The 18,899-nt window shown below is 38.7% G+C and overlaps 1 long non-coding RNA gene across 6 annotated transcripts; it reads left to right on the forward strand.

Moving 5' to 3' along the window:
* Nucleotides 1-9,762: 9,762 nt before the first annotated feature.
* On the forward strand, nucleotides 9,763-15,660 carry LOC143889939 (uncharacterized). 6 transcript variants are annotated; one of them, XR_013255006.1, is made up of 5 exons: nucleotides 9,763-10,509; nucleotides 11,037-13,787; nucleotides 13,887-13,957; nucleotides 14,054-15,123; nucleotides 15,262-15,660. It is a non-coding gene; the product is annotated as an uncharacterized LOC143889939 (long non-coding RNA). The 6 variants fall into 6 exon arrangements; XR_013255008.1 differs by having other exon boundaries at nucleotides 11,037-14,417; nucleotides 14,601-15,123; XR_013255004.1 differs by having other exon boundaries at nucleotides 13,887-15,123.
* Nucleotides 15,661-18,899: the final 3,239 nt, after the last annotated feature.

Consider the following 18,899-nt stretch of genomic DNA (forward strand, 5'->3'; position numbering starts at 1 on the left):
TCTCATTGCAAAAGTTACTCACAGAGGGCCGAACTCCCACTTTCGTTTCTTTTTTTAATTCGCTGCTGAGAGGTTTTTGGCAATTGTAAGAACTTTTGCATGGTCGTTAAATGATAAAAGATGTTTGGACCAGTGTAGAACTCACCCTTAAAAGCTATACGTTAAGGGGAGGGTGCCCAAATCCTCATAAGCCCATCCACATCCTTCAACTTTACCGTGGGATCTTTGCTAGGTGAACCCCCAACAATCTCTCCCCTCCATGTGGAAGCAATGTGGACAACTCGCCGCTCCACGCGGCATGAACGTGGGAAATTATGAGCTCTTACCAGAGGATTTTTCCCTGAGGGAAATTATGAGGCATACCGGGTTACGAGATTCTTCCCTGAGGGATTTTTCATCATGGGAGGAACGCTGGAGTTTACCATGGCCCAGCTCTGATACCACTTGTTGGGACCCGGGTAGAATTCACCCTTAAAAGCTAGCCGTTAAGGGAAGGGTGCTCGAATCCTTATAAGCCCATCCACATCCTTCAACTTTACCGACGTGGGATCCTTGCTTTCACTTGGAACCCCAACAATAGATACGGTGAGCTTGACCAAGTATCAAAACATAGTGGTGCCAAATGTTAGGGTTATTAGGGTTTAAGCAAGAATGCTTAAAGCATTACACCCAAGGTATCTAATTTGGAATACCAAGTTTGTTGCCTCCAGCCCCTATATATAGAGATACACTAGGGTTAAGAGAGGTTAATGGGCTCCAGCCCAAATGGGCCCACTACACCTGGTCCATTACCTATTGGGCTTATATTAGAACATAAATGGGTTATATTATATATACCCAACAATCTCCTCCTATGTTCTACATATAGCACAATCCAATAGATAGATTATTGAAGCACCCATATCACCATATCAATAAAGATTTGTAATCCAATTGAAAACAAAATACTTTAAAGAATAACCAAAAGTTTTAGAAATAATCTAAACTCAAACATAAGCAGTTTCATATGTAAGTGAACTATTTAATCAACGGAAAAGAAAATAATAGTTCCCACTGCGCTATAAGGATTTACTCATCAAGTAAGTCATCCTCATCAAGATCCAAATTGAGGCAATCTCCTCCATTTTCGCCAATTCCTGTAAATTATCAAATATGAATTTCATTAAAAAAAAAATGAATCCAATCATTTGTGTATTTTACTAAAAGTATCTAGTTCTACCAGAAGAACTTAGTACAATTTCATAATGGCTGAAAAACAAATATTAATATCAATAAGCATCAATGTCAAGTTTCAATCAAGAACAAGACTTAAATAGTTTCTTTTACAAAGAACCATTCCATGTTTCCATTTGGAATGTTACAGGCATCATATCCAAATTGAGTTAAGCTGTATCATCAAGTTTGGAATGAAACAACCTTTCCCAAGAAGGACATGTCATCAAATGTGGAATGACATAAAGATAACTGTAAACATCATTGAAACATATCAAGTGCTTATCTTGGCCAAGATAGGGAGATTCGAAAAAATTCAAAATAATAGGAATGTAGGTTAAGACACGTCTACACAGTCTTTAACCCCATCTCCCCCGCAGTTTTGAATATTCGATATTTGTTCAGTCCCTTCGTAAGAGCATCGGCCATATTATCCTTCGATCTCACATCAACCAAAGTGATAATACCTTGTTCTAGAAGATAATTCAGCGTGGCATGTTTCAGCCTGACATGTCTCCTCTTACCATTAAAGAGTGAGTTTTTCACAATCGTAATTGTAGCTTGATTATCACAGAACAAACTTAAAGAGTTAATCTTTAAATGGGTCAATGGAATGTCCAGGATCAGATCTCTTATCCACTCTGCTTCATCTCCTGTAGAAGCTAAAGCATAAAGTTCTGATTCCATAGATGACAGAGCAATACAAGTCTGTCTCTTTGACTTCCATGCAACAGCGGCTCCACCCAGTGTAAAAACATAACCACTGGTAGATTTACTGTCTCCTAATTCTGAGCCCCATGATGCATCAGAATACCCTTCCAGGATAGGAGGATGGCCAGTATAACATAGAGCATATCCTTGAGTACCCTTAAGGTATCTCATCAGCCTCATAAGGGCATCCCAGTGCTCATGGCCAGGATTACTAGTGAAACGACTCAGCATGCCAACTGTAAAGGCTATGTCTGGTCTAGTGCAACTCATAGCATACATGAGACTACCAATCAGTTTAGAATAATCTAACTGATTCACACTGTCTCCTTCATTAGAGATCAGCTTCTTGGTATAATCAAATGGTGTCTCAATCGGTTTACACTCACTGTATCCCCATGTAGAAAGTAGTTTTTCAAGATAATGGGCTTGGCTAAGAGTAATCCCTTGCCTTTCAAAACTTACTTTCATACCAAGAATGGTGTCAACCACACCAAGATCTTTCATGTCGAATTCTTGAGCCAAAGTGGTTTTCACGTCACTCACTGCAGAGAGATCGGAACCAAGAATCAACATATCGTCTACATACAAACAAATAATCGCAACCTTATTCGACACAGAACGATAGTAAAGGCATTTATCTGAGTAACTGGTCTGAAAACCAAAGCTCTTTACTACCTTGTCAAATTTTTGATGCCACAATTTAGGTGCTTGTTTAAGACCATACAAAGATTTGTGTAACTTACAAACTCTGTTCTCGAAACCTTCCATGACAAACCCTTCAGGTTGGTTCATGTAGATTTCCTCTGTGAGGTCTCCATTAAGGAAAGCCGTTTTTACATCCATTTGATGCACAACATACTTCTCAATAGAAGCCAAAGCAAGAAGAATTCTTATCGTTGCCAAATGACAGACCGGTGAGTAAACATCAAAGTAGTCTATCCCACTGACTTGAGTATAGCCCTTAGCTACTAAACGTGCTTTATACCGAGCTATGGATCCGTCAGGATTAAGTTTCTTCTTCAAAATCCACTTACAGCCCACAGTCTTAGCCCCTTTTGGCAAATCGACTAGCTGCCAAGTTTGATTTTGTAGCAGAGAGCTCATTTCATCATCAATGGCTTCTGCCCACAACAAAGAGTCCCTAGATCTCATCGCTTCCTTATAGGTTGATGGATCATTCTCTACATGGTAGGTCACAAAGTCCTCACCAAAGTTCTTGGGTACTCTATCTCTTGTAGAAACTCTTAAAGGTTCTGATGTAGAAATCAGTGTAGGACAGGTGTCAGAAGTATTATGTTCAAACTCTACATGGGATTCTGTAACCATTTCAGTATCGCCAGGTAGGTTCAAACCATGATCTCTGAGAAATTTATTCTCAAAGAATACTGCATCTCTAGATTCTATAACCAAATTGGTAGATAGATCCAAAAACCGATCAGCAGCACTATCTTCTGCACCACCTAGATAAACACAAGTGTTTGTTCTAGGTCCTACCTTAGGTCTCCTAGGGCCTTGTATCCTCACATAAGCAATACAGCCCCAAGTCTTAAGAGTGTCATATCTACAAGGATGTTTATGCCATAACTCATAAGGAGTAGTGGTCAACTTAGAGTGGTGTACTCTATTCAGGATGTGATTTGCAGTTAAAACTGCTTCTCCCCAATAGCTAGTAGGCATGCCAGCTGTCAATAACATAGAGTTTAACATTTCAGTTAACGTCCGGTTCTTACGTTCAGCTATGCCATTAGATTGAGGTGAGTAAGGAGCAGTAGTTTCAAGTATTATGCCCTGAGAGGCACAGAATTCCTTGAACTCTGTCAAAGTGTATTCTCCTCCTCTATCACTCCTAAATCGCTTAATTTTCAAGTTCAATTGATTTTCAACACGATTTTTGAAAATTTTAAATTTATCAAAAGCTTCATCTTTCGATTTTAGGAGATAAATATGACAAAATCTAGAAAAATCGTCTATAAAAGTGATTAAATACTTCCGACCACCTCGAGTAGTGAAACTTTTAAAGTCACAGAGGTCAGAATGTATTAACTCAAGAAGGTGTGTGCTCCTAGAAACCGAACGAAAGGGTTTTCTAGTGATCTTGGTTTGTGCACACACTTCACACCTGTCAAATCTAATCGATGTATCTAATGGTATATTATAAGTGTTAGCAAGTTTTACCATTTTTCTATAGTTCACATGTCCCAATCTAGTGTGTAACAACTTAGGATCAATCAAAGTGGAACTAACCTGACTAACGGTTTCATTTGCTAAACTCAGTCTATACATACCATCGATTAAGAAAGCACAGCCAAAATAATAAGAGTTAACAGTTAAAGTTACTCTACCACCCAAAAAAGATGAACACATGCCAGCATTGTCTAAAAGACTAATAGAAATTAAATTCTTTTGAATAGCAGGAACTACTTTAACATTTTTTAAAGTTAGTATTTTACCTGAAGAAATGACCAGGTTCGCAGTTCCAGTGTGAGTCACTTTTGCCTCAGCTCCACTAGCCACTGTAACGGTCTCTTTCACACCAACAGCATCCGTAAGTAGTTTCTTCGAGTTGCAAACATGGCAGGTGGCTCCTGTATCTAACCACCAGTCTGAAGAAGTACTGGCCTTACCATTGCCTAACATGGCAATAAAGCTCTTAGGCGCAGCACTGCCCACCATCATATGAGCTTCCTTTTGTAGTGTGTCAGATTTAGCCTTCTTAGGTTGTTTACACTCTGCAGCAAAATGACCCCATTTCCCACAGTTGTGGCACTTGCCCTTCTTTTTCTGAAAGATAGTCTTTTTGGCCTCCAACTTGGGATGGTCACTTTTAGGTGACTTGGATTTCCGAGGAAATTTCTTGGGATATGTTACCGCGTTAGCAGCAGACTGTTGCTGTCTAACCATCTCCAAGTTATTCCTAGCTCGATTCTCATCTTCGATTCGAATGAATCGTTTGAGATCATCCAGTCCCACTTGCACCTTTTTCCGATACATCTCGGTTTTGAAAGAATACCATGCAGATGGTAATTTGTATATAATTGCACCCACAAGAAATGAATCACAGACAACTATTTTTTCATTATTCAACTTAGATCTCAAATTCTCTAGATCAGTAACTTGATGAGTGATTTCCTTGTCTTCTTGAAACTTGAAATCCATGAATTTGTCCACAAGATGGGTCTTGGACAATTCCTCCTCCTTCTTGAATTGAGCATCTAAGTTGTCCCATATTGCTTTAGCAGTGTTAAATTTACTATAGGTTTCTGCAAGACGATCTGAAAGACAATTCAACAAGTAGTCTTTGCAGAAATCCTCATCCCTAAGCCATTGAGATTCATCAACGTCTTCATCCGTCTCAGCAAAGGTACTCAAAACAGTGTAAAAGCAGTTCATGTATTTTAGACTGAATTGAGTCTTTCGCTTCCATGAGGTAAACTCAGATCCACCAAAGGAGTGAAGTTTGACCATCTCAAAAGGCATAGAAATCTTTTCCATTGCAATATTTAGGTGAAATTAAAAATTAGAAAGAGTGCACCTGATTGACGAAAATCAAGAACCGAATCCAAGAACCAAGTCAAAGCCGAGCTCCAAAAATAAGGCCAAAGGTGCGCTCTGCCAACCGGTTGTTCTCCCAAAGAGGATTCAACAAGCGTTGAAAGATATGCAAAGCCACAATCAAGAGCAGGCCATAAGAACTTTCAACCCAATACAAGGTCCAACAGAAGTGGGTTAAGAGAGGGTTGTAGAAAAAACCACGTCAAAGAGGGTTCGCTTCCACTGCCAGATTTCTATGGAGAGAAACCCACTTCCAAACAACTACTGTGGGAGTGAAAAAACAAGATGGTCGAGTCACCCTTCTCTGCTTTGTGGGCCAAGAAACATAACCTATCTCACTGACTATGTTAGAAAAAAGAGATCAAGGTGCCGTTGATGTACAAGCTGGAGAGAAAAAGGCCCACACTTGTTCCTATTTCTGAGATAGAGAGGCACAAGGATTTCGCCCACCAACATCAAGATTCAAACCGTTTGATAAAGTCAATCTTGGCCAAAACGGTTTATGTGATATTGGATTCTGTCTTGAACCCACGAGAAAGAAAATAAGGCAGACGAGTAATATAACCCACGGCCAATTCGTGCCCTTCTCCAAACGATTGACGATTTGGCCACCCCTTGATTCAAACAGTAGAGAGAGGCACACCCACAATCTTGTTTTCCAACGAGGGTTCTCTGTTTTTATTTTTGGTAACGAGAGTTGGGTAAGGGTTTTGATCTCTCGTATGCTTCTCTCTCTCAAAAATAAAAACGCAAGAACATCAGTCTCTGTCGAGTGAAAGAAAGAGATGGAGGCTGTGGGAGAAATCCGTCTTCTTCCTTTTGTGGGCGTTGATGAAACCCTAAAACAATAATGCTTTAAGATTGTTAAGGTTATTAGGGTTTAAGCAAGGATGCTTAAAGCATTACACCCAAGGTATCTAATTTGGAATACCAAGTTTGTTGCCTCCAGCCCCTATATATAGAGATACACTAGGGTTAAGAGAGGTTAATGGGCTCCAGCCCAAATGGGCCCACTACACCTGGTCCATTACCTATTGGGCTTATATTAGAACATAAATGGGTTATATTATATATACCCAACACCAAATTCAGTTGCCTTCCATGAATTATCCATTTCGCGGCCCCTCCTTTTCAATAGAGAAGAATCGCATCATAGCTGAATTTGTATTATTCCCCTTCTCTTTAATTGTGGTAAAAATAACAAATACACGAGAGGGATATCCGAGAAAGAAGATAGGGTGAATATATCATTTCTTTGTATTTAATTTTCTAGTTCACTTTTTATCAGATTTTGTCTTACTTATTTATTTCATCTGAGATGGCTGTTTTCTCCTTCTGTAAAACAACCAATTATTCCAAAAGCTTAAACTGTGTTATTTAATCATTTATACTTCAACACCTTCAAAATTGAGCCATAAAATTGAATTTCTGTGGAATTGCCTGTCCCTAATTTATGTCGGACTTCTCTAGTGTAAGGGCTGCAAAATCGATTAATGTCATTGTTTAGCAGAATTAATCAAAACTACACGACAAACAAGTGGAGCGCATGTTTATCAAAACACTTGGGTGCTGAAATCATTTTTTGGTTTGTTTGGAATTGCAACACCCCTCAATCAAAAAATAGAAATTTAAGGGTTGGTTTAAAAATGGGGATGTCAATATCACCGTGATTTTTAAACGTGGAAAACCATTTCAAAACCGGGAATCGGTTTCGAAAATAAAGATGTAAGAGTGAAAATCGCGGACTATTTGCTCATTTCAATTTTCATAGTGGGATTGGGGTTGGTTTCGAGCTCTATTACTTGTTTTCTTGTGCACGTGTCACAGACTGAAATCGTCTTTTGTACAAAACGTATTCCCGTTTTGCTACCAACCCTCTCATGTTGTGCCTCTCTGTCTTTCTTCTATTTAATAAATCTGGTAGGGGTCCTGCCTAACCCCTGCTTACCCATAAAAAAGAAAGAGGCGACGTACACGGATAAAGAGGAGAGACGTGTGCGACTCTATTATTAGATCACATGTTTCGTTTCGTATCATCCTACCGAGAAATTACTTTTCCAGTTGTTTTTTAAATAAGAAAAGTACGGAATATTAGCTGATTTTGGCAAAATTACAGATTGTGGGCACCCTTTAAAACAAGAATAAAAAACAGGCTAATCTTCAAAATCGGGTGGGAAAAATACCATGATACCCTTCTGACATCAACAGAAACGTCATTCAGGTTCCTTTTCCATTACTTCCCATTAAATTGGCGTGTTACACGAGGCTTCTTTTGGTTCATCTGAATGTGTATTTGAACCGACAGAACCTTGGGTTCATTTCTATCTTGGCCGTCGGAAATAACTAGAGATGGATGGATGCTTGGCACGTGTTTGAAAAAATTTTGGAACGCTGACAACCCAAAGTCAATCATTATCTTTTCTCACTTCTTTTTTGGCTTAGAACGGTAACGTTATTGAATACTTCTCTTTTGGCTTAGAACGGTAACGCCATTGAATACTTCTCTTTTGGCTTAGAAACTTTTTACTTCTCTTTTGGTCCTCACTTCTCTTTTGGCTTATAACGGTAACGTTATTGAATACGTTTCTTTTGGTTTAGAACGGCGACATTATTGAATATTTTATTATGTCTCACGTCTCTTTTAGTTGAGAACGCCGCCAGAATATTAAGGGGTATGCCAGCGGAAATAGGGTGTACGCCGACGAAATTCAGGGATACGTAGGCCAAAATAATGGGTACGCCGGTGTAAATAATGGGGTGTGCCGGTGGAAATATGGTGTAAGCGGAAATAGGGTGTACGCCGGCGAAAATAATAGGTACGCCGGCGTAAATAATGAGGATCATAAGAGAAGGGAAAGATTCTAAGCCAAAAGTGGGTACGCCGGCGGCTTAAATAGTGAGACCAAAAGAGAAGGGAAAAGATTTTAAGCCAAAAGTGGGTACGCCGGCGGCTTAAATAGTGAGACCAAAAGAGAAGGGAAAAGATTCTAAGCCAAAAGTGGGTACGCCGGCGTACTTACTTTTGAGTACGCCGGCGGCGTAAATAATGATGACCAAAAGAGAAGGGAAAAGATTCTAAGTCAAAAGTGGGTACGCCGGCGGTGTAAATAATGATGACCAAAAGAGAAGGGAAAAGATTCTAAGCAAAAAGTGGGTACGCCGGCAGCGTAAATAATGAGGACCAAAAGAAAAATGACAAGATTCTAAGCCAAAAGAGACATATTCAATAACGTTACCAAGAGAAATGAGAAAATATAACGGAAGCATTCTAAAAAGTATTCAACAACGTCAGCGTTCCAAAAAAATTTTCAAAACGTGTCAAGCATCCATCTATCTCTAGTTATTCCCGACGGCCAAGATAGAAACGAACCCAAGGTTTTGTCAATTCAAATACACATTCAAACAAACCAAAAGAAGCCTTGTGAAGCGCGCCAATTTATAGGCAGTAATAAAAAAGGAGGACTCTGTCGATGTCAAAAGGGTATCAGGGCCTTTTCACCACCCAATTTTGAAAATTAGCCCGTGTTTCATTCTTGTTTTAAAAGGTGCCAGAAATCTGTAATTTCTCAAAACATAAGCCCCCATTCTGTACTTTTCTCTTTTTAATACTATCTGTACTTTTTCTGGGTTAGACATGTTTCTAGTGGGCCCCACCAACTCTCAAAACACGTTCCCTGTGACCACCACACGTATCCAAATACACACTAAAAAAACAGACAGTTGTCGTCTTTGACGTTTACAGTTGGACCCACCGGGGACTATAGCAACAGTCAGCTTTAAAGGGCAGTATCAATTGGACGGTTCGGATCAGTAAAAGGTGTGACCCACTATGCCATAGTGGGGCCACATTGTATTACTTTAGGTAGGGGTGCAGGTCGGGCTGAGTTGAGGCTAACCCTAGCCCAACCCAACGTCGCATTATCTCAACCCTAACCTTACCCAACAATTCTCAGGTCGAGGAGGGTTAGCCCTACCCCAAGTGACCCAACCCAAGTCTTATGTCGATGAGGGTAACCCTAACCCAACCCACCTCTCTAAACCATAATCCAACCCATATGAGCCCATTTTTTCTAAATAAGATTGAGTTATTGGGAGGAAAAAATAGAAAAAAAATAAAATTCAAACGACATGTTCAGCAATCATGAAAAATAGATTTCGTGGAAAAATAGATTTCGTGGAGTATTTGTTTACCTAAGGCTATGGCAGCAAGGAATTTTTTTTTTCATGATAAATCAGTGTCTCGAAGTGGTGTGTTAGGGGTAGGGCAAGTGAGAGAAGGATAGATTTGAGAGGGCAGGAATGAGTTGAGGGTGAAAAGTGGCTAAAAATCAGAAAAAGTCGATCACATTTGGAGTAGAGTTTTCTGTTTATTGATTTTTCAGGCTTTTCTTGTCCTCTCCTCACTGATTCCCTCTCGTATTCCTGAAAACATATCCCACTAGGAAGCTAATTTATCATGAAAATAAATTCATGGTAGCCAAACGTGCCCTGATGTAAGAGGGAGGAAGAGAGGTGGAAGAGAATGAGGATTTGAGGAGAGGTTAGTGAGGAGAGCATGTCACATGGGGTTGGAAAACAAGGAAAATAAAATTCCGACTTTAAACACGCCATTTTTTTTCTATGTTTACCAACTCTATGATAAAATTGAGATTTTATATGGTGAGGTCCCGTGAGAATGGTACGGGAGACCATCCACCCTCAAAATCTCATCTAACGCCTATAGGCTTTTTGAGTGTAAGAAGATTTTAAAGAAAGAAAGAAAAGGAGATAAAAAAAGTCAGAGACTTGTACTTGTTTCAGAGGTTTTAAATGTGTGAATAGGTATACGGTGAGAAAGATGTGTGACAAGTCTCTCTGTCCCCTCTCTCTCTATCTCCATCCATTTTCTCTTCTCAGCTCTACAATCAGAAGCTGGGAAAAACAAGGAAGACCCTCTCCTCTCTTGTTGTACAGCAGGAAGAAGAAGAAGAAGAAGAAATCGAACCGGGGATCTCTACCTATCTCGCCATCTCTCTCCGGACTTAAAAATTTCAGGTGTTTCATTATTGTTTTTTTTTTTTCATTTATGTTATTTTTACAGAGAAACATTTTTGTGAAGTTTTTTTACCCCACGAATATCTAGGGTTTGTAAACCCTAAACGAATCTTTTTTTCCTATTTTTCTTGAAGAATCATGCCGTTTATGTAACTTTAACCGATCTTTGAAAGATCTAGGGTTTTTAAAATTGCAACAATCAAAAGACCAGCTAAGAATCACTTCTCAGGTCTGGAATTTTGAAACTTGTTTTTAATTGCTAGGGTGTGAACATGGTTTCAAATTTCGGTTTCGGAATGCGTTTCGGTCCTCACCGAAATCGAAATTTTGGAATTTTAGCCGAAATCCAACGAAATCAATTAAAATAATATTTTATCTCACACAAAATTTCGGCAGAGATTTTGGGAAAATATTAAATAACGAACGAAATTGAGATTTTTCATTTTTGGGGTGAAATTCCTTAAATTTCAGTAGAATCCAACCTTTATTGTTCCATTTTTTCTGAACAAAAACTGTTCAAGATGCAGGTTGCGCCTAGCGAGCAACAACTTCCGTTGGCACGAGCGATTTCCATGGAAAGATTGCATACGGCCAACATCTAAGGGTCTTTTATCCGCTAGTTTTCTGCAACAGGAGCTTTATCTTTCAACTTTCAACCAACATCTAAGGGTATACCCGATTTCGATTTCGGTTCGGTCGAAATTTAAAACCATGGGTGTGAAAACGTTAGAAAGAGCGCAAAATAGCACCATTTCTGTTCATGTCTTGTGCATTCAGAGAGTTAGCTTGCTATGTGACAATGTATGGTCATTTAATCCTAAGTGTTTGAAGGCATTTATACACCTCAATACTTACTTCATTGCATTACTTAGTTCATTTAAATGATTCTTGGTGTTTAGTGTTCTAATGTATTAAGTTTTATTTCCTTTATTATTCTATAAATGTGATGTCTATTTGGTTAATATTTTATTATTAGTTCGTTACACACAACATGCATAACTCTTCAAATGTTTTGATTAGATAATGGCATCTAGCAGTGGGCAACAAGATGATAATTTGGGAACTTCTATTCACCAACAATTTCACACTGAAGAATGTAGATCGGTGGCAAGACAATTATTTATAGAAGACCCTTATGTTGGGATGAAATTCAATTCTATTGAGGAAGCCTACAAACTTTATAACAATTATACTAGGCATAAGGGTTTTGGCATCCGCAGGGGTAATTCAGAAAGGTCACGAGTAGATAACTCAGTTATAGCTAAAAAGTTTCATGTTGCAAAGAAGGTGTTCGTGACAAAAAACACTCGGGAAGAGAAGATAGAGTGGAAAGAGAGCAGGATGAAACAAGGTCATGGTGCAAGGCACATGTCTATATTAAAAGGAGGTTTGAACAAGAAAATGAGATATGGCTGATCGATAGATTTGAAGAGAAGCATAACCACGACTTGCTTACTCCAACAAAAGTACGTTCTCTTCGATCACATCGAGGTATTAATTCAGTGTATGGTACCATCATTGATAATATGGTAGCCGTAAATATCCCTGGAGGGGACATCTATCGTTTTGTTTCAAATGTGGCCGGAGGGGTGAACAATGCTAATTTTAATGATCGTGACTTGTATAATCATATTTCTGAGTCTCGAAGAAAAGCCCTTGGACCTGGAGATGCTCAAGCAGTGATAAAATATTGTAATGGCATGGAACGTAGCAATCCTTACTTCTTTCACTCCATTCAAGTAGATGAAGAAGGTCGCATCAGTCATTTTTTTTGGGCTGATGCTCAATCAATAATGGCATATAAAAATTTTGGAGATGTTGTATCATTTGATACAACATATAGAACAAATGTACTTGACATGCCATTTGCTATATATGTAGAAATGAATCATCATCGACAGACTGTGATGTTTGGTGCTGCATTGCTTTGTGATGAGAAAGAGTCATCGTTCTCTTGGTTATTTAGTACATGGCTTTAAGCAATGTCCGGAAAACCTACGATTGTTATCTTGACAGATCAAGATCCAGCTATGGCAAAGGCAATTGCACAAGTTCTCCCAACAACTATTCATCACTTATGTAGGTGGCATATCTTGAAAAAACTTCCAGAGAAATTGGGGCGTGTATGAGCATAAAAAATTTGGAGGTGAGTTTCAAAAATGTCACAGTGACAATGTAACAGTTGAGGAGTTTGAAATAGAATGTCATACCCTCATGGATGAATATTCGCTTCATGACAATGAATGGCTAAAATCATTGTATGAGATACGCCATATATGGATTCCTACTTATACACGAGGGTATTTCATGGCAGGAATGTCTACAACTCAAAGGAGTGAGACTATAAATGCATTTTTTTGGCAAGTATTTGAGAAGGAAGAGTACGTTGCAAGAATTTCTTCATTCTTATGATGCAGCACTTGATCATAGATACCACCAAGAGACTGAGTTCAATTGTAAAAATCTACATGGTAAACCGCCAACAAGAATCATAATGCCTATGCTCCAACAGGTTGCACCACTCTATACAATAGCAAATTATCTTCGATTTGAAAGGGAAATAGAACAATATTTTAAGTATGTAATTGATGAGATTGAAAATGATGGATTCAACAGGTTTTATAAGTTGAAGAACCATACTAAAGAAAATGGTTGATGGTACAATGTTATATTTTTAGAAACACCCGAAATAGAAGTAAGATGTTCATGTAGAAAATTTGAATCTGAAGGCATTATATGTAGACATGCAGTGAAAGCGATGGTTCATAATAATATGATAGTCCTTCCTCACAAATACATCTTAGAAAGGTGGACGATGAATGTGAGGACCAATGTTATGAATGATTTTATTGGCATTCCCCTAAGAGATGATTGGAGAAATTCAGAAATGCTAAGATTCAATGATTTTATGTCCCGAGCACGTAAAATTGCAGAAGAAGCCACAACACCTCTTGACATCTACTCGGAAGCATGCAATAGTATGCAAAGGTGTTTAGATGAAATTGTGGGCCTAAAAACTCGGTTGGAAAAGAGAACAATGTTAATGTACCATCCAGTGCCAGTGTAGAATTCGATGATACCATATTCCATAGCCAAACAGAGACCGCTAATCTTCCAACCATCATATTGAATCCTCAAATCGTGCATACTAAAGGACGTACCCGAGCCTCTAACTCAAGGATTGTAGGCCATTTGGAGAAGCGGTCAAAGAAAAGTTGTAGCATTTGTCGAGGACATGATCACAATGTACGCACATGTCCTCAAGTTCAAGGAACAAGGTAATTGAAATATGTGTACAATAGTTTTTGTTGTTATTTATGCTTAATTTTAGTTGGCAATTCTTAATTATCTTGTTTCATTCATTTCTTTTTTTTAAGGAATACACAGTCCTCCCAAAGTTACCAAAATGCTAATGTTGAACACACGTTCCAAGAGCCCTAATTTTAGGGTAGGTCTCCTTTATTATATTTCTATGGTTTATTTTGTTATATTTGGCTCTCATGTTGGATGCTAATATTTAACTCCCTTTCATGTCTATGTTCAGGCTTATTACAATGCTTGCTGCCATGGCAATCCATTTTGACAATTACAGACGCTTGCTACCATGGCAATCCATTTTTTGTTATAGTTAAAAAACTATTTTTTTTTGGCAAACTGTCTTGGGTCCATGACAATCCATTTTTTGTTACAGAAACTTCACTGATAGCTACTTGTAATCCACTTTTTGGAACACAGTAATCACATATTGGGCATCTTTCTTGGGGACATGGTTTCTGATCTTTCCTTTCATTCCTGATCTTTCCTTTCATTCACAGCTGTTTATGTATTTATTTATTTATAGAATGGTTGCACAAATGTTTAACTTGTGTTGAAGATCCCATTCTACTAGAGTTATGTTCTTCAAGCAGGTAACAATGTTCTTCAGACTCCATACACAATGTTACAATTGGTCATGTTGGTAAACTTCTTCAATTGCTCAAGAGTTTATTGCAATTTGTTTGTAAACTTGCGTTCTAAATTGCATACCAAAACATCAATGGGTGGTTTTCTTATAGGGTTTGTGGAGTAAAATTCTTGTCTGTTTTTCGCAGTGAATTGAAGATGATTTTGTCATTGGTCCCTAAATACGTAGTGGCGTATGGTGTTTCTTTTCTTAGCTAGTGGAGATGATACAGACATGAATAAATCAAGAGCTAAGGACATAAAGATGCAAAAAAATTGAACTAGGAAAAGCATCAAATAACCTCTAAGCCTTTCTTGTTCTGTTTTTTTACTGAATTCCGCATACAGTATACGTTGAAAATGCTTATATTTGTTTTGGTTTTTCTTGGACTACATAGGTTTGTGCTTGATGTATCGTCAGAACCAGGGCAGATGAGGATGATGAGATTAAAATTGCATGACATAGGCCCATTCTGCTTTATGCTATTACTAACCACTATCTCAGTTTTGGATTAACTTTGGGATAGACTGACATATTTGCTTGCAAGCCATCACATTGAATGGGAGGAGAAAGAAGATGCAGAATGGTATTAGGAGACAACTTAAGATTGGGTTTTTCATCATTCTTTATTTGTACTGGGAACTATGATTGGGTTTTCTCATCTGTGGAGGGTAAGAGAGAAGAATTCATGTGTTTGGTTTGTGGTTTTTTTTTTTTTTGGTTGAAAATGGTGTTTGGTTTGTTTCTCTTCAAGTAATTACTGATATTTGTTGCAGTGGTATTTTACAATTCAAATTCCCATTTTGCAGTCTAGTAATTTTTGGGGCCATTGCAATTAGAGTCTCTCTTTAGGGCTTGCACCAAGCAGACGTGAGATGGCCATTTACTGGGTGGGCATCATTGCAAGCTCTCACCAAGAAGTGCACCGTTATGCAAGGGCCTCTTTGGCCATTATCACCAAGATGCTAAAATGGTATGGGCACATGGGCACATGACTTTAACTCTACATAAAGTCTTCACAATCAAAAGACTAAGACATGCAACACAATTTGATCACAAAATCACTTGGAAATCATATTTGTACCATAAATTGATGTTTCTGCTCAAGTTTTGAGTTCTCTAGTAGAATTTAAGGCAAAAGATGAATTCAATGTAGAGAATTGTATCAAATGAGCAAAATATTCAGATCTTCTAAACCACCATGTGATCCTTGCAATTTGAACATGATTTCTTCTTGCAATACAAGAGTTCCATGGTTTAAAACTTTAGGAATAGAAAGTTCACCAAATATGTAGGTAATACGGGTGCAACTTGGGCGAACTCAACAGGTTCAACCCAGAAAAAAGTCGGGTTGGGTTGAGTTCAGGTCAGGTTCGTGTTGGGTTTTCTCAACCCGGGTTGAGTTCGGGTTGAGGGCTTTGGTAACCCGACCCAAGTGAACCCGACATCTTTAATAATTTTTTTATTTTTTAAGCTTAAAATATCGGGTTGTACCCGGGTCGGGTCGGGTCGGGTCGGGTTCGGGTTGGCAAAAAGGGTCGGGTCGGAACTCGGATCGGGTTCGGTTTGGCCTCAACCCGACCCGAGTTGCACCCCTAGTAGGTACCAACTGATTTTGAAGAAAGCTTTTAATTGCAGCCAGTAAAGACGAAATTCTCAATGTAATTCTCCCTATCCAGACGCCTTGTTTAAGATTTTGCCAAGATGATTTTTTTGTGTCATATATTTACATGTGGGATGTACCATGTGGGCTGCCTTGTTTTGATCCAACCATCCAATTGGACCAACCAAAGTACAAAAAATTTCACAGTAACCCTATCTGTTGGATTGATTGCCGTTTTTAAGGCCTCCTTCAGTTGAAGAACCAAATGTATGCCACAAGATTGGACAGCCAGGATCATTTAGTAGATACAATTTTCAGCTTCCACCCATTTGAAGTGTTGCAGATTAACTAAACTGCCCATTGGATTGCAAGAAAAATATTTTCCTGGAAAAAATAAGGAGAACCTTTTTATTACTACTCGTTTTTTTCTGGGTTCCAGAGAAGAAAAGAGAAAATGGATGTAGAGAGAGAGAGAGAGAGGAGAGAGAGAAGCGAGGAGAGAGGAGAGATAAAAAGGCTTGTCAGACATCTTTCTTAGCCTGTACCTATTCACCTACCTATTCTTTCTTCGACATCTTTCTTAGACATCTTTCTTAGAAAAGTGAATAGGCGTCGGATGAGATTTTGAGGGTGGATGGTCTCCCGTACAGTTCTCACAGGACCTGACGGTCGGCCACCGTATAAAATCTCAATAAAATTATGATAAAATCTCAATAAGATTAGGAAGACACTCTTTGGATCGGTTGCCCAAGGCCTCAACCCTAACATAACCCGAAATTAAATTGGTTTAATTTTTCCCAACCTTAAACCAAGCCTAACGCGGGAAATGCCAACCCAACTCGAGCCAAAATTGGGTTGAAGCCCGATCCAAGCTGCACCCGCATCATATTCATCCAAGAAGTTTAGTTTTGAGTCCAATAATTGGTTTTGGACTCACAATCACTTGTCGTAATCTTAAACAAAGAAAGCCTTAATTTTTCCCACTAAAGATCACCCATTTGAATACTACCATCTGAACTTTCAGACGCATTTATTTGAAAAAGGTAAGGGGTGTACACGTAGCAGAAGGCTTTCGACTTTTTTTCGTCACATCTAAATCGATTCTCAATTCTGAGATCTCACAAATACATGCACTTTTTACAATGGACCCACAAACGCATCAGTACGTCTTGTTTCCTCAGCTGACAAGTGTACCTTTTTTTCTTTTTTTTTCTGCATGGATTTTGCTGACGAAAATCATAACCGGAGACGACCCCTTTCAGTATCTACTAGGAATAATTTGTTGCGATAATAGTACAAGTGGGCCCACTTTTTTGGACAAGTGAAACTAATATCTCTCCTGCCATTGGATGATCCTAACCATTCATTTTATCACTTGAAAACAGAAATCTTGGATTACCAATTGAAAAATTATCAGATTGGATTAGGGGCCCACACTTTTTTTTCATAATGAAGGATGAAAAGGATTTCAAGAAACAAGCTTGAAATTCATTGAGAGAGTGATGGAAATGAGCACTACAGTTGGAGAGTTGATGAGCGGCCAGTATGAACTTGTATTTTTTCAAAAAATTATGTTACGGCCCACTCCATGGGATGATCCAAACTGTCTCTTTGTCAGGCCGTCTCAAATGAATCATCACAACTCTTGGATTTGTAGAGTTTAAAATGGATGGGTATAAACCTCAGCAAATTTGTCCATTTTTAACCACCACAAATGGAAGGATTAGTTTGATATATGGAGCTGATTTTTTTGTCACATCCCATCAATGTCGGGGCCTCTCAAATGAATGGTTTGGATCATCCAAAAACGTCCCCCACGTTTGGGCTAATTGAGTATTAGATATCATATGTTTAACACTTAAATAGGGCTTTACGTTTGTAAGGTTTTAAATAAACCTTGTGGGGACCACCTAGAGCCTATACTCGCTCTTTTCAAGCAACAGCTCAGAACCCGACACGTGTCGTCCGAAATAGCAACGTATCGCCCGGCACGTGTGTCACGTTTTGGAACCCCCAAATGGCGGTTCCTCCGTTACTCGTCGGTGAACCGTTACAACTTCCCCACTATTCTCTCTCTTTTGTCGCGTCACGGACAATAAAAATGCACAAGCAAAACCGAAACTTCTTACTTTTGTCGACAAGTGTTTTGTCGTCTACCCTAGAGGCATGTGGAAAGCTAGTGCTGTGTGGGCCCCACTGTTTGCTTTTGTTTTCAATGTAGATCGTTAAAATCTGCCACGTGGTACGGTGCCCGATCAAAGACACCTGTTTGGAATATCAATCTTTTTATCTGGATTGGGATATAATAACGATTTATTTAAACACTTAATTATTGTATTACCATTAATAAATCCCCTTTAAATATGAGTTTATATTTAGAAGTTTCAAATGGATAAGATCGATTTTCCTGTTATTTTATTTGGCATTGTACTGCTAGCTGTACGCCAGCTCCACTATTCGAAATGCCGGATGGGTAAAATAGATGAAGATGAGTTTTTGCCCCCCCCCCCCAAGGATGATACACTCCCCCCCGTTAGGAGAAAGGCCGCACTAGGCGACAAAAAAGGGGGTGGGGATTAGAAAAAGCTCTCGTGCCGAACTGATTTTAGCTCGTGTTTTGTTAGGTGCGTCCACGGACCACGGATCCACATTGCAAATCGGATGCACCCATGTCCTCCATTTCTTATGGAAATTTTTTTCTTGGAGATTTTTTTCTTTCCACAATTTAGAGAGAAATGATAATGATTATAGTTAAACTAGAGGGATATTATCGTAAATTGAAGGTCACACCAACGAAAAAAAAAATTGAAAAGGCTTGGTACAAGTTATCATTTTTTGGTGTGT

Source organism: Tasmannia lanceolata, unplaced genomic scaffold (assembly GCF_043159265.1).
Source record: "Tasmannia lanceolata isolate RefF3 unplaced genomic scaffold, GAP_Taslan_0.1 ptg000013l, whole genome shotgun sequence".
NCBI classification, from domain to species: Eukaryota; Viridiplantae; Streptophyta; class Magnoliopsida; order Canellales; family Winteraceae; genus Tasmannia; species Tasmannia lanceolata.